A 15,382-nucleotide genomic window follows, 5' to 3' on the forward strand; every position below is an offset into this window, starting at 1 on the left:
TCCTGTAAGATAAGGAAAACACGTGTAAACACAATCAACTCCTACAGGAAGATGGCACAAAACCCCATGACAATAATCTCCCTTAATGTCAATGGTCTAAATGCAACAAACAAGAGACACAGAGTGGCAAAATGGATCCAGAAACAGAAACCAACATTCTGCTGTCTACAAGAAACTCATCTGAACAATCAGAGCAAACACAGACTCAAAGTGAAAGGATGGAAAACAATCCTGCAAACAAACAGTTCCCTCACAAAAGCTGGGGTGGCCACACTAGTATCCGACAACATTAATTTCAGGCTGAAAAAGATTAGAAGGGACAGCGAAGGCCACTTTCTCTTCATCAAGGGATACATACAACAGGAAGAAATCATACTCTTAAATGTATACGTACCTAATGAAGGAACAGCTAGATATTTAAAACAACTGCTAACAAAATTTAAAGAGGACAGTGCTAGCAACACAATAGTAGATGGAGACTTCAACATCGCCTTATCACCTCTGGATAGATCAACAAGAATAAAACTCAGCAAGGAAAAATTGGCTTTGAATTAAGAAATAGAAGAGAAAGGACTTATAGACCTATACAGGGCTTTACATCCCCCAAAAAGAGAATACACATTCTTCTCCAGTGCCCATGGAACATTTTCCAAAATATACTATGTGCTAGGTCACAAAACATACCTCAATAGAATCAGGAAGATAGAAAGAGTATCAACAATCTTTTTAGACCATGATGCACTGAGGATAGATGTGAATCACACACAGACACGAACACCTGAAAACTAAACAAGTCACTGCTGAACAATGAGTGGGTCAGGAAGCACGTCTAGGAAGAAATCAAAAGATACCTAGAAACAAAAGAGAATGAAGACACGAACTACCAGAACTTATGGACTGCAGCTAAAGCCCTATTAAGGGGAAAATTTATAGCTCTGTAAGCATATCTAAGGACGGAAGAAAGGATGCACATAAGCAACTTGACTTCATAGCTCAAGATCTTAGAAAAGGATCAAGAGTAGGAGCCTAAATCGGGCAGAAGGAAAGAGATCATAAAACTTAGAGCAGAAATCAATACATGGAAACCTAAGAAACAATCCGAAAGATCAATGAAACCAAGAGCTGGCTCTTCGAGGAAATAAACAAGATAGATAAACCACTAGCAACACTCACAAAGAAACAGAGAGAGAGAACACTAATAAACCGAAGCAGAAATAAAAATGGCGATATCACAACGGAAAGCAAAGAAAGTCAAAAGATCATCAGAGTCTACTTTGAAAGTCTGTATGCCAAGAAAAAAGAGAAGTTAGAAGAAATGGATAAATTCCTGGATTCCTATAATCTCCCAAAGCTGAGTAAAGAAGATATAGAATACCTGAATACACCTAGTCACATCAAGGAAATAGAAACTGTAATTAAAATTCTTCCCCAAAACAAAACCCCAGGTCCAGATGGATTCACTACCAAATTTTTCCAAACATCTTAAGAGGATCTACTGCCAGTCCTTCTCAAACTTTTCCAGGAAATTGAAAAAACAGATACTCTCCCAAACAGTTTCTATGAAGCCCATATCTCTCTAATACCAAAGGGAAACAAAGACACCATGAGAAAAGAAAACTACAGGCTGATATCACTGATGAACATGGATGAGAAGATTCTGAACAAAATACTAGCAAATAGAATTCAACAACTCATCAAAAAGATCATACACCATGACCAAGTGGGATTCATCCCGGGGATGCAAGGATGGTTTAACAATCGGAAATCAATCAACATAATCCATCACATCAACAAAACAAAAGATAAAAATCATATGATCATATCAATAGATGTAGAGAAAGCAATTGACAAGATCCAGCATCTGTTTTTGAAGAAAACCCTCGACAAATTGGAGATAGAGGGAATTTTCCCCAATATAGTTAAAGCCAGCTACCACAAGCATACAGCAAGCATAATTCTCAATGGGGAAAAACTGAGAGTGTTCCCCCTAAGATCAGGAACGAGATAAGTATTCCCACTCTCTCAACTGCTGTTCAACATAATACTGGAAATACTAGCAATAGCAAGTAGGCAAGAAAAAAAGATTAAGTCCATCCAAATAGGAAAGGAAGAAATCAAGTTCTCACTATTTGCAAGTGATATGATACTATACTTAGAGTACCCTAAAAACTCTACCAAGAAACTCCTAGAAATGATAAACTCGATAGTAAATTTACAAGTATACAATAAATACCCAAAAGTCCATGGCTTTATTATGCACAAATAGTGAAAGAGAAGAAAATGACAAGATGAAAACTATCCCATTACAATTGTATGCCAGAAAATCAACTACCTAGGAATTAGTTTAACTAAGGAAGTAAAGGAACTATATAAAGAAAACTACAAAACGCTCCTTCTTTAAAATAAAAGAGGACGCGAGGAAATGGAAAAATATCCCCTATTCATGGATCAGGAGAATTAATATTGTCAAAATGGCAATACATCCCCAAGCACTGTACAAATTCAATGCGATCCTTATTAGGATACCCATGACATCCTTCAAAGAATTGGAGCAAACACTCCTGAAATTTATATGGAACAATAAGCCCCCAGGAATAGTTAAAGCAATTCTAGGGAAAAAGAAAATGGGAGGAATTAACCTCCCGAACCTCAAACTCTACTACAAGTAGTAATAATTAAAACAGCATTATACTGGAACAAAGGCAGAGCTGCAGACCTATGGAACAGGGTTGAATATACTGACATCTCCCCTCAAACATATGACCATCTAATCTTTGAGAAAGGGGCAAGAAATGTGAAGTGGAGTACGGAAAGTCTTTTTAACAAATGGTGCTTGCAAAACGGGACGACTACATGCAAACTACTGGGCTTCGATCCCTGCCTAACACAATGTAAAAAGTAAGATCAAAATGGATCAAAGACCTAAACATCATACCGGAACCCGTAAGGTACATTGAAGATAAAGTTGGCAAAACCCTCCATGACATTGAAGGTAATGGTATCTTCAAGGATGTCATGTCATTGGCCAAGCAAGTGAAAACAGAGATAGACGAATGGGAATATTTAAACTAAGAAGCTTCTGCACCTTAAAAGAAACAATGACTAAAATACAGAGAGAGTCTACAGAATGGGAAAGGATATTCTCCAAATACACATCTGAAAAAGGGGGTGATATCAAGTATATACAAAGTACTGGTTGAACTCCACAAGAAGAAAACATCCAACCCCATCAAAAAGTGGGGCAACAAAATGAACAGACTTTCTCAAAGAAAAAATCCGAATGCCAAAAGACACATGAGAATATGCTCTACATCATTAATCATCAGGGAGATGCGGATCAAAACAACAATGAGATATCATTTCACACCACAGACACTGGCCAACATTCAAAAAAACAAAAACAACCTGTGTTGACAGGATGAGGCGACAAAGGGACCCTCCTTCACTGCTCATGGTAATGCCGACTGGCTCAACCCTTTCGGAAAACAGTATGGATAATTCTCAAAAAATTAGAAATTGAGCTCCCATTTGACCCAGCAATACCACTCCTGGGAATATACCTCGGAGAAGCAAAAAAGTAGAGTCGAAATGACACCTGCACTTCTTTGTTCATTGGAGTACTATTTACAACAGGTAGAAAATGGAAAAAAACCGAATGCCTGAGAACAGATGACTGGTTACAGAAACTTTGATACATCTACACAATGGAGTACTATGTAGCAGTTCGAAAAAAATGAAGTCATGAAATTTACTTACAAGTGCTACTGCGTGGAAAATATTATGCTAAGCGAAATGAGTCAGAAAGAGAGGGACAGACATAGAAAGACTGCATTCAACTGGGTAACAAAAAGTAGCAAACTAAGAGAATAACACCAAGGATAGCTGTGATAAATATCAGGTTGTTCACTCCTTGGCTTAGAGGCCATCCGCACACTCTAGGGGTAAAGGCAGCTCAGATAGAGAAGGGAGCACCAAATAAAGGGTTCTGAGAAGATCCACCCAGAATGAGAGATGCATGCTGACAGCAGTCTATAGACAGAACATGATTGCCACCCAAAGTCTCTCCTGCAGATCACAGCACCGAAAAGGAGAGATAGACGAAAAGGGACTGCGCTGCCACAAACGCAGGGCAGGATGGGGGATGGGGGTTGTGAGGGATACTAGGAGAGGTAGGGGTGGCGAATGGGCACTGGTGTTGGGGTGGGTACTCGATCATTGTATCACTGAAACACAAGCACACAACTTGTAAGTCCACAACTGTAACACATGGTGTTTAACTAATAAAACAAAATAAAACAAAAAACAAAACAAAACAAAATAAAACAAGAGAAATATCTATCAAATAGTAAAGAGGACTGTAGTACTCAAAAAGTTTAGAAAGAGGAACATTGGCAAGTATTTTTAAATAAGCATCCAGGAGAGAATATAGCATTGTGAGTGAACAAATCTAATCTATGGATTCTTCTCATCCTCGAAATGGAAAATGACAATCTGTTACTGTTACAAATTTCAAAATAAGATATATACCATCTACATTTTTGCTGCGTATTTATGCTTTGCCAAATATTATTCTAATTTTTAAATTTACTTTAATGATTAAAACACTATTTCCCTGCATTAAACTAAATGTTTTATTAAAAATGTTTTTAAAAAATTAATTAAAATGTTTTACTAACATGTCATTATTTTCTGTTTACTATGCTTTTTTTTTAAATGATGAAATATTTCTCACAGAGTAGTCACATATGGAACAGTTTTTTTTTATTATTTACTTTTTTAAATTTTTAGTGAAACAGCATGAGGTACAGTAGTAGATTTATAATTTTTTGTGCTTGGATTTCGATTATACAATGATCAAATACCCATCCCTCCACCAGTGCCCATTTTCCACCACCATGGATAATAATCCTCCCACACCCATCCCTCCCATCTCACCCTGCCTCTGTTGTAGGGCAATCCCTTCTGTTCTCTCTCTCCTTTTGAGTGTTGTGGTGTGCAAAAGAGGCTTTGAGTGGCAAACATGTTCAGTCCATAGTCTACTTTCAACATGCACATCCCCTCCTGGGAGGATCCTCCAAACACCCTTTATTTGGTGCTCCCTTCTCTATCTGAGCTGCCCTTTCCCCTAGAATGCCTGGCTGGCCTCTAAGCCATGGAGTAATCCTCTGGTGTTGATCTCAGCTATTCATGGGTATTAATCTCATATTTTGTTTCTTTATATTCCCCAGATGAATGCAATATTTGTATGTCTATCCCTCTCTTTCTGATTCATTTCGCTTAGCATGATACTTTCCATGTTGTACCACTTGTATATAAATTTCATGACTGCATCTTTTCTAACAGCTACATAGTACTCCATTGTGTAGATGTACCAAAGTTTCTTTAACCAGTCATCTGTTCTTGGGCATTCAGGTTTCTTCCAGGTTCTGGCTATTGTAAAGAGTGCTGCAATGAACAAACAAGTGCAGATATCGTTTCGACTATACATTTTTGCCTCTCTGGGATATATATCCAGGAGTGGTATTGCTGGGTCAAATGGGAGCTCAATTTCTAATTTTTTGAGAATCTTCCATACTGTTTTCCAGAAAGGCTGAACGAGTCGACATTCCCACCAACAGTGAAGAAGTGTCCCTTTCTCGCCACATCCGCGCCAGCATCAGTTTCTTTGTTCTTTTGAATGTGGGCCAGTCTCTGAGGTGTGAGATGGTATCTCATTGTGGTTTTTATCTGCATCTCCCTGATAATTAATGATGTAGAACGTTTTCTCATGTGCTTTTTTGCCATTTGGATTTCTTCTTTGAGAAAGTTTCTGTTCATTTCATTGCCCCATTTTTTGATGGGGTTGTATGTTTTCTTCTTGTAGAGTTCAACCAGTATTTTATATATCCTTGATATCAACCCCTTGTCAGATGTGTGATGGGCGAATATCCTTTCCAATTCTGTAGACTGTCTTTATATTTTGGTCACTGTTTCTTTTGAGGTGCAGAAACATCGTATTTTAAGATAGTCCCATTTATCTATCTCTGTTTTCACTTGCTCGGCCAGTGGCGTGGCATTTTTGAAGATACCGTTAGCTTCAATGTCATGGAGGGTTTTGCCAACTTTGTCTTCAATGCACCTTATGGATTCTGGTCTGATGTTGAGGTCTTTAATCCATTTTGATCTTAGTTTTGTACATGGTGTTAGGCAGAGTTCTGAGCCCACTTTTTTTCCATGTAGCCGTCCAGTGATGCCAGCACAATTTGTTAAAGAGACTTTCCTTACTTCATTTCACATTACTTGCACCTTTATCAAAGATTAGATGATCATATGATTGAGGGGAGATGTCATTGTATTCAACCCTGTTCCATTGGTCTGCAGTTCTCCCTTTGTTCCAGTACCATGCTGTTTTAACATTGAATGAAACTAGAGGATATCATGCATGTAAAGTTAGCCTTAAGGAAAGGAACAGATACAGAGAGATTTTTCTCATATGTGGGATGTAAAGACACACAGCAAGGTAGCAACAAAGGTTCAAGGGCAATGTAAGGGGAGAACTGATCCACACAATTGAGTCAGGGGATTGGGACTGAGGGAATCTGGGAGTTTCGAGGAGAGGGAGGGTTTATTTTTTGAGAGAATGAGGAGTGTCATGTTGGAATAATGTGTATGAGGAACCATTGTTAATTGAATTATAAATCATAGAATATTAATATTGTTTTAGACGTTTGTCTGTCGCATTTTATTCTTTTAATTTGTTTTCTCCATATGCCACATATGCATGAACTTGTATGATGCCTATCTTTTTCTGCCTGGCTTATGTCACTAAACATAATATCCTCATGTTATGATTTTTTATACAAATAAGAAGATTTCACTTCATACAACTGAGTAGGATTCCATTGCTTACACCCTTTCATTTTCAAAATTTGGGGTTTAAAACATACAAATATTGATTTTAACAATGCTCTGGTGTTTTAAAATTTTTAGTTCAGTGAAGAAAAGGTAAAGGCCCTCCCGTTGATCATCGATTTGCTCGAACAGGCCCAGTAACGTCTCCATTGGAGACTTTGTTGTTACTGTGTTAGGCATATCGAATACTCTCGGTAGCTTGCCGGGCTCTCCAAGAGTGGCAGAGGAATCGAACTCGGGTCGGTCATGTTGGCCGCTTGTAAGGCGAACGCCCTACCGCTGTGAAGAAAAATAGATTTTATTGAACAACACTTAGAAACTTGTGAAACAGGCATAGGGTGGAATGGAATATATGTTCAAGAGAGAACACTCGTTTTACAAAGCAAGCAAAGAGTGACATACAGAAAGGAAGCACCGTATTTCTTTAAGGAAGAACACAAGCTTGAGGACCAAGCCCACTCTGGTAGTTTAGGAATAAGAACTTGGAGTGGTATGAACTTAACTTGTACACTTTAGGGGAGAACCTGAGTGAAACAAATAGAAGTACGTTCAGGAGAATGATAAACTGGAGTCTATACTTGGAGTGAGGAGGGTAGAGAGTTCTTTGGGGAGATCTGGACTATGGAGAACAGGAATATTATAACATTAATGATAGTATCTTACCGTGGAATTCCAAAAAAATCTTTCACAGTGGCTTCAGAAATGATAACATTCTTAGGTATTTGGATTTCCTGTGGAAACTACTGGAAAGCTGAGTTTATGCTCTGGATGCCTCTGCCTGAAACAAGGTCAACAAATCATGAATGAAAAATTACAAGTTACATGGATCAAGGATTCTGATCCCAGTGGAAGGCTAGCTTTTGGGTGGACAATTTCTACTGATGGCCTGATGTAGATTCTGATCCTGGGATATGTAACAGAAAGGAGGTAGTGACAGGTATCCTCAGAAGTGAAGCCTCTGAGACAGAATTCATTCATGCCAACTTATGGGTTATCAATGTTTGCTCATGGCTGCTACCATTATAACATGCCATTCAATGGTTCTGTGGTTTCAATTTACTGTGTCAATGTAAAGATGAAGTTTCTAAATCAAAGGTAAAAATCTGAGGCCCTCAAGATGATGAATTATGGGGAGGGGGGTGGATCTGGAGCTATAGTACAGCAGGTAGGGCATTTGCCTTGCACATGGCCTACCCAGGTTAAGATTCCCAGCATCCTGTATGGTCCCCCCAAGCACCGTGAGGAGTAATTCCTGACTGCAGAGCCAGGTGCAACCCCTGTGCATCGTCAGGTGTGACCCAAAAACGCAAAAAAAAAAAAAAAAGACGATGACTTACCTTTAGATATTTTGAAGTCAAGTAGAAACAGCCAGGAAGCTCACCAGAAAAGAGTTCTCCCGGGTTGAAAACATCATCACCTCTGGCGTGAGAGCATAGAGAAAATAACGTTTCAATTTTGTGCCATGTTAAAGCAAGCCAGACATGATCTTGGAAAGTTTGTCAAAGGAAAGCATGGCTATAGGAAGGATAAGATGACAACTGAATCTTAGAGGTAAAATATACAAGTGAAGAAAAGGTCAAGAAGTAGGCGGTATGATGGCGACCAGGTATACTAAGAAAAGCATTTTTTAAAAAATAAAATGCAATGAGACATCAAAAAAGACCTTTTTAAATGTTTAAGAACAGGGATATAACTCAGAGATAGAGCATTTGCCTTCCATTGTATGATGATCTGGGATTGATCCTTAGCATTGCAAAGATTATTTTTTAATTTTTAATTTCTTTCTTTCTTGCTTATTTGCTTGCTTGTTTTTCTTGGTTTTTTTTTTTTGGGTCGCACCTGGCTATGCATAGGGGTTATTTTTAATTTTAAAAAAATTATAATTTTTATTTTTTACTGTGGTTTAAAATGAAATCTAAAATATTTTAGAGTAAATATATGTGAAGAAGAATAAAATTCACGGGAACTATTTGGTGTTCTTAATGATACAGCAGTCAGAATTCTGAGGTTAATTTTATGGGTAGTGCATAAATAATTTTTCCCCATTATGTGGGCTGTCTTTTTATGATGGTCACCATTTTTGTAAGTTGCAGAAATGTCTTAGTTTAATGTAGTCTCATTTGTTTATCTTCATTTCCTCTTACTTGGTTTGCGGTGTTTCATTCTAGAAGTTTCCCTTAGCTTTAATGTCATGGAGGGATCGTCCCACATTTTTCTCCATATATCTTAAGAATTCAGCTATGATATTGAGGTTTTTAATACATTTGATCTGACTTTGTGCCTGGCACTATAAAGAGGTCTGAGTTCAATTTTTTTTTTTTTTTGCATGTCGCTGTCCAGGTTTCCCAGCACCACTTGTTGAAGAGACTTCCTTGCTCAACTTCATATTTCTTGAGCCTTTATGAAAGATTAGGTAATAATAATCTGAGGGCCAGCGTCAGGATATTTGACTATATTCCATTGATGTGAGGCCTGTCTTTATCTGAATATCATGTTATTTTGATTACTACGACTTTGTAGTAGGGTTGCAAGTTGGGGAAGCTGTTCCCTTCTTCTTTTTACCAAATATTGCTTTAGCTCTTCATGGGAGTTTATTGTTGTGTATGAGTTTCAAGAGTGTTTAATCTATTTCTTTGAAAAATGTTATGGGTATCCTTATAGGAAGTGCAGTAAATCTTTATAGAGCTTTGGGGTGTATTGCCATTTTGACAGTGTTAATCCTCTCAATTCATGAGCATGGGATGTGATTCCATTTCCTCGTATACTCTCTTATTTCAAGAAGTAGAGTTTGTAGGGGTTTTTTTTTGTATAGTTCCTTAACATTTTATCATTTTTCACTTAACTTCCCCTTAGTCGTCGATTTGCTCGAGCGGGCGCCAGTAACTTCTCCATTTGTCCCTGTCGCGTGCTAGTGCAGCCCAATGGCACCTGTTCGATCCGGGAACATGAAGGGCCTGAAACCGATCGTTCATGATCTTGACGAAGAAGTCTGACCATCTGGAAGGTGGGCAGCCACGCGGTCTTTTGACATCCCGTGGAATCCAGTCGGTAACAGCTCTAGTCCTGCGGTCGTCTCTAAATCGCATTACGTGACCAGCCCATCTGATTTTTGACACCTTGGCATAAGAGACAGCGTCCCTGATTCTTGATCGGCGACGGATGTAAGAACTCTCGATTATCTCTCTCATTTGAGTGAAACGTGATATTCCAAGCATAGCTCTTTCTATTCTTCTTTGGGAGACCTGAATACTGTTCTCATCTTGTTTGCGTAGGGCCCAGGCCTCTGAGGCATATGTTAATGCAGGAAGAACAGTGGAATCAAAGAGGTGTGCCCGGAGCCGGAGGTTCTTCGTCCTCTTAGCTATTTATTCGACGTTCTTGAAGGCGTTCCAAGCCGCTCTCTTCCTCCTACACAGCTCGGGTTCCCGGTCATTTGTCATGTTGACCTCTCGACCTAGGTACACATAGCTGTTGCATTCGGAGATAGCCGTTCCACTGAGAGCGAATGGGGCATCAGGAACAAGGCTGTTTCGCATAAACATTGTCTTCGTAAGATTCAGCTGTAGTCCTACCTTTCCACACTCAGGGTCAAAGTCGGCCAGCATTTGTACTGCTTGGCTGATATTTGGTGATATTAAAACAATGTCATCAGCAAAGCGGAGGTGGTGTAGTTGCCAACCATCTATCTTCACTCCCATTCCTTCTCATTCCAGTCGTCGCATGATGTTCTCAAGGGTAGCACTGAAGAGTTTCAGTGAAAGGGTATCACACTGCCGCACCCCTCTCTTGACATCAACGATCACTTCTTTGTAGAATGGTGAGATCCTGCTAGTGAAACTGTAATACAGCTCACGGAGGATCCTGATGTACTGGGCTTGAATGCCCTGATTGGCTAGGGCTTCAGTGAGCACTTCCGTCTCAACAGAATCAAAGGCCTTCTTTAAATCAATGAACGTTAAACAGAGCGGCACCTTGAACTCCCGAGAAACCTCAATGAGCTTGGTTATCGTGTGGATATGGTCGATGGTGCTGAATCCTTTGCGGAACCCTGCTTGCTCGCATGGTTGTCCTTCATCTAGTGTTATGCCAATCCTATTTAGGATGACTCCAGTGAACAACTTGTAGATGACAGACAATAGGCAGATCCGGCGATAGTTGCCAATGTCATGGATGTCTCCCTTCTTGAACAGTAGTACGGTCCTGCTGGTTTTCCATTGGGACGGAAACTTGCATTCAGACAGGTAGCGAGTGAAGAGCCGAGCCAGTGTATTGATGAGTACTGACTGCAGGTTCTTCAGGTGTTCAGGTCTGACCTTGTCTGGGCCGGGTGCTGTTTGTTCCTTTACCAACGAAATGGCTTGTCGGATTTCGGAAGGGAGAACGTTGGGAACAACATATCCATCCTGTGGAATTTGGTATGTCGGCAAGTGGACATGGTTATCGAAGAGATTTGAGCAGAAGTCATGGTAATCTTCTCCATTGCCGTTCTGGAGGATGTGATGGATCCATCAGGACGTCGGAGGGCAGTCTTCTTGGTCTAATAGTTGGCGAAGGACAGGCAGGCATTACGAATACTTTTCCTGGCTTCTGCCGCATCTACCAGTACTTCTGCTCTTCTCTCTTTGAGGTCTTCCTTGATCGCATCTCTGCACTGCTTTGCGAGCTCGGACATTAGCTTGCGGTTGCCTGAGGCATGCTCCAAACCACGCAGGCGAATGAGCGCAAGAGTTTTCGAAGATAGGCGATTTTTTGTGGCTATCTCTCTCTTGGCATTCCTCGCACATTCATGGAGGTGCTGAACCAGTGGATCGTATTCCTCGTCAATGATGTCAACAATGGCATCTTCCCATGTTGCCACAATAGTACCAAAGTATAGTTCCTTAACATTTTAGTTGATTCTAATATACTCGATTTTCTGAGGTATTATTGTGAATGGGATAGTTTTTCTCTATGTCTTTTTTTCTCTTTCATTTGAAATATATGGGAAAGCCATGGACTACCGGATATTGATTTTGTAGTATGCTAATTTACTAACAAATCTATTGTTCCCAGGAGCTTTTTTGTAGATTCTTTGGGATTTTCCAAGTATAGTATCATGTCATCTCCAAATAGTAAAAGCTTGAGTTTTCCATTTTTATATGGATGCCCTTGATATCTTTTCTTTTTACCGAAATCCTATGGCAAGTACTTCAAGTTCTATGTTGAATAGGTGTGGTTAGAGTGGGTAACTTGTTTTGTGCCTAATTGTATTCTGGGATACTAGTTCATTGATTTCTGCTCCAATCCTTTAGTTTTCTCCCCGTTGAGAATAATGCTTGCTGTGGGTTTATGGTAGTTTGCTTTGACTAAATTGAAGAAAGTACTTTCCACTCCCATTTTGTTGAGAGTTTTTCATCATGAATGGGTGCTGGATCTCATCAAATGCTTTATCTACATCTATCGATATGATGATATGACTTTTATCTTTATTTTATTGAGATGGTGTATTCTGTTGATTGACTAGAGAATGTTAAGCCATCCTTGCATCCCAAGATAAACGTACTTGGTCATAGTGTGTGATCTTTTGTTGAGTTTCTGGATTCTCTTTGCTGGTATTTTCTTGAGAATCTGTTTATCTGTATTCATCAAGGAAATAGGTCTGTAATTTTCATTTTTTGTGGTGTCTCTGTCTGTTTTGAGTATTAGGGTGATCTTTGCCTCATAGAAACTATTTGGGAGCATTTTTGTTTCTTCAATTTTCTGGAAAATCTTGAAAAATGTTGGCAGCAGTTCCTCTTTAAGGATTGAAATATTTCACTATTGAATCCATCTGGGCCAGGGATTCTGTTTGGGGGGATACTTTTGACCATCATTTCAATTTCCTTGGAAGTGATAGGTTCAAGTATTCCTAATCTTCTTGGTTCAGCCTTGGGAGGTAATTAGAATCCATTAATTTATCAATTTATTCAAGATTCTCTCATTTCCTGCTGCAAAGATTCTCAATATAATCTCTGATGATCCTATGGATTTCTGTACTTTCTATTAGGATAACCCCCTTTCCATTTCTGATTCGATTTATTAGAATTCTTTCTGTTTCTTTGAGAGGCTTCTAGAGGTTTATTGATCTTGTTTATTTTCTCAAAGAACCAGCTTTTGCTTTTATTGGTCTTCTGGATTGTATTTTTGGTTTCTAGCTCATTGATTTATACTACAAATTTTATTATTTCCTTGCTCCAGCCGAGTTTGCACTCCTTTTGTTGGTCATTTTCCAAAATTTTGAGCTCTAATTTATTCATGTAGGCCCTTTCTTTCTTCCTGATGAATTCTGGCAGAGCTATAATCTTTCCTCTTAACACTGCTTTTGCTGTGTCCCACGAGTTCTGGTAGCTCGCGTCCTCATTCTCATTTGTTTCTGGAACATTTTTATTTCCTCTTTGATTTCTTCTCTAAGCCAACGGTTGTTCATTACTTCCCTTAAATAAAATATTTCCTTGCTGAGATTTAGTCTGTTTCATCTATTGAGAAGTGACAAAGTAGTGTTGAAATCTCCACCTAGTACTGTTTTGCTATCAATGTTTTTTTTTAAGTCTATTAGAAGTTGTTTTTAAATATTTTGCTGGTCTGTCATTGAGCATCTACATTGAGGAGGGTGAGTTCTTTCTGATGTACAGATCCCATGATCATGAAGAAATGACATTCACTGTCTCTTATAACCTTTAGCCTGAAGTCCATGTGGTCTGATACTATTATGGCTACTCCAGCTTTGTGGAGGTGTTCTTTTCTTGAAGACTTGTTTTCCAGCCTTTTACTTTTAGCCCATGGTTGCTTTGATTGCTCAGATGTGTTTCTTCCAGGCATCAGAATGTTGGGTTCAGTTTTCCAATTCATCTTCCTATTCTGTGCCTCTGAATTGGCACATTTAGTCCATTGACATTGAGAGACATTGTTGTTATGGGGATTTGTGCTATCTTTATGTAGAATTTTTGTACTTGTGGGGATTGCCTTGGCTTAAAGTAGCCGTGTTAGTTCTTCTTGCAACAATATGGAACTCTTTACAAGTTTGCATGTCGTCTCTGTGCAAGGACCATGATAATCTCTGTATCATTTCAATTTTAGTATATGTGTAACCAAACCTAGTAGGAGTTAATTTTTCTCTTCTGATTACTTTGAGTGTTGTCCTTACATACCCTATGGCATAGAGTTGTACCTAATCAAGGAAAGTATTTCAAAGCAGCTTGATAGATTTAGAACTTTAATGTCCCAGAAAGAAAAATATGGTTTTTACCATATTATCTTTTACCATAATCAAGGCATCAGTTTTACAAAATAATTCTTTTGGAAGATGTTATATGAGTCCTGTTTAATGCACTTCCCTGAAACCTTCATTAAGACCATTAAACTAGAGCCTTTTGCTGTTCTCACCTCAGTCCCGTGTACAACTCCAGGAAAAGGTGGATGGTGTTGTCTGCACTTTGACCACCTTGAATGTAAGTAGGGTTTTTCTCCTGAAGGAAGAGGTGAGGAGCATATTGATGATTTCATTCCACATTATTATAAGTTCAACTTGAACGGAACTTGAGACTCATGAGGGTCCTGTGAAGGACAGAAAAATGGGTCTCAGTGAAGTTTAATGGACAATACACATTTACAAACATAGATGACTCAAAGCAGCCTGTGTGCATTTTTTTGTATAGTGAGTTTCATATCTAATGATAGTGATTATCAGTCATGACACACGGGCAAAACAGACCTATAATTAAAAATCTAGTTCTCTGAGCAGAGTGGGGTTTCTTAGGTGATTGAACAAGTGTGTAGTAATTTATTACTAAGCACATACGTAGTTTGAATGATGTGTACTTTTTGATCTAAAATTAATTCCAAATATGTCTAAAATGACAGTCTCCTGACCCCGCACCTGGCTTTCTTCACCGGGGTCCCTTGGAGGGGCTGTGTTGAGTTTCCCTCACCGTGCCAAGCAGAGCCCCGGCACCTGAAGACCTCTGCAACCAGCCATAGGTACGCTTTAGACCACTCTCCCCAAGCTTGAAGGAGCCTCATGCATGAACGAATCTGACAGAGGAACCCAGGTGTGCGCAACCGGGGGATGAGATCTCCAAGGCTGCTCAGATCAAGACTGGGCCCCCTCCAACAGGATCCCCCATCTCCTAGTAGCTAAGTTTTACAACCACGAACTGCCCCTGGAGCCATGTAATCCCATCAATGGCCAAGATACAGAGACTGGATTTTGTTGATAAGACAACAACAATTATTGTCCAGTTGTCACTCTGAGAGAACCTGATAGGCATCTGCGAGTAACTTGCCCTTGTGTTTACCAGTCATTTACAATTCTTTCAATACAGATTATATGATCATGTTTTATGCTTATTTTTACTATTGAAGTATAATAGCTAAATACTGATTTATTTCACAGCACTAATTTATTAAAAACATTCATCCTTGGCCTATCATATTAATTGCCATTATTTGTTGGTTTTGCTTGTTTTTTAATTAC

At 39.1% G+C, this 15,382-nt stretch overlaps 1 pseudogene; it reads right to left on the bottom strand.

The window, feature by feature from the left end:
* Nucleotides 1-13,906: 13,906 nt before the first annotated feature.
* LOC130023014 (uncharacterized) lies at nucleotides 13,907-14,003 on the bottom strand (annotated as a pseudogene).
* Between the last annotated feature and the right edge of the window lie 1,379 nt (nucleotides 14,004-15,382).

This window comes from Sorex fumeus, unplaced genomic scaffold (genome assembly GCF_029834395.1).
Source record: "Sorex fumeus unplaced genomic scaffold, SorFum_2.1 ptg000021l, whole genome shotgun sequence".
In the NCBI taxonomy this organism is placed as follows: Eukaryota; Metazoa; Chordata; class Mammalia; order Eulipotyphla; family Soricidae; genus Sorex; species Sorex fumeus.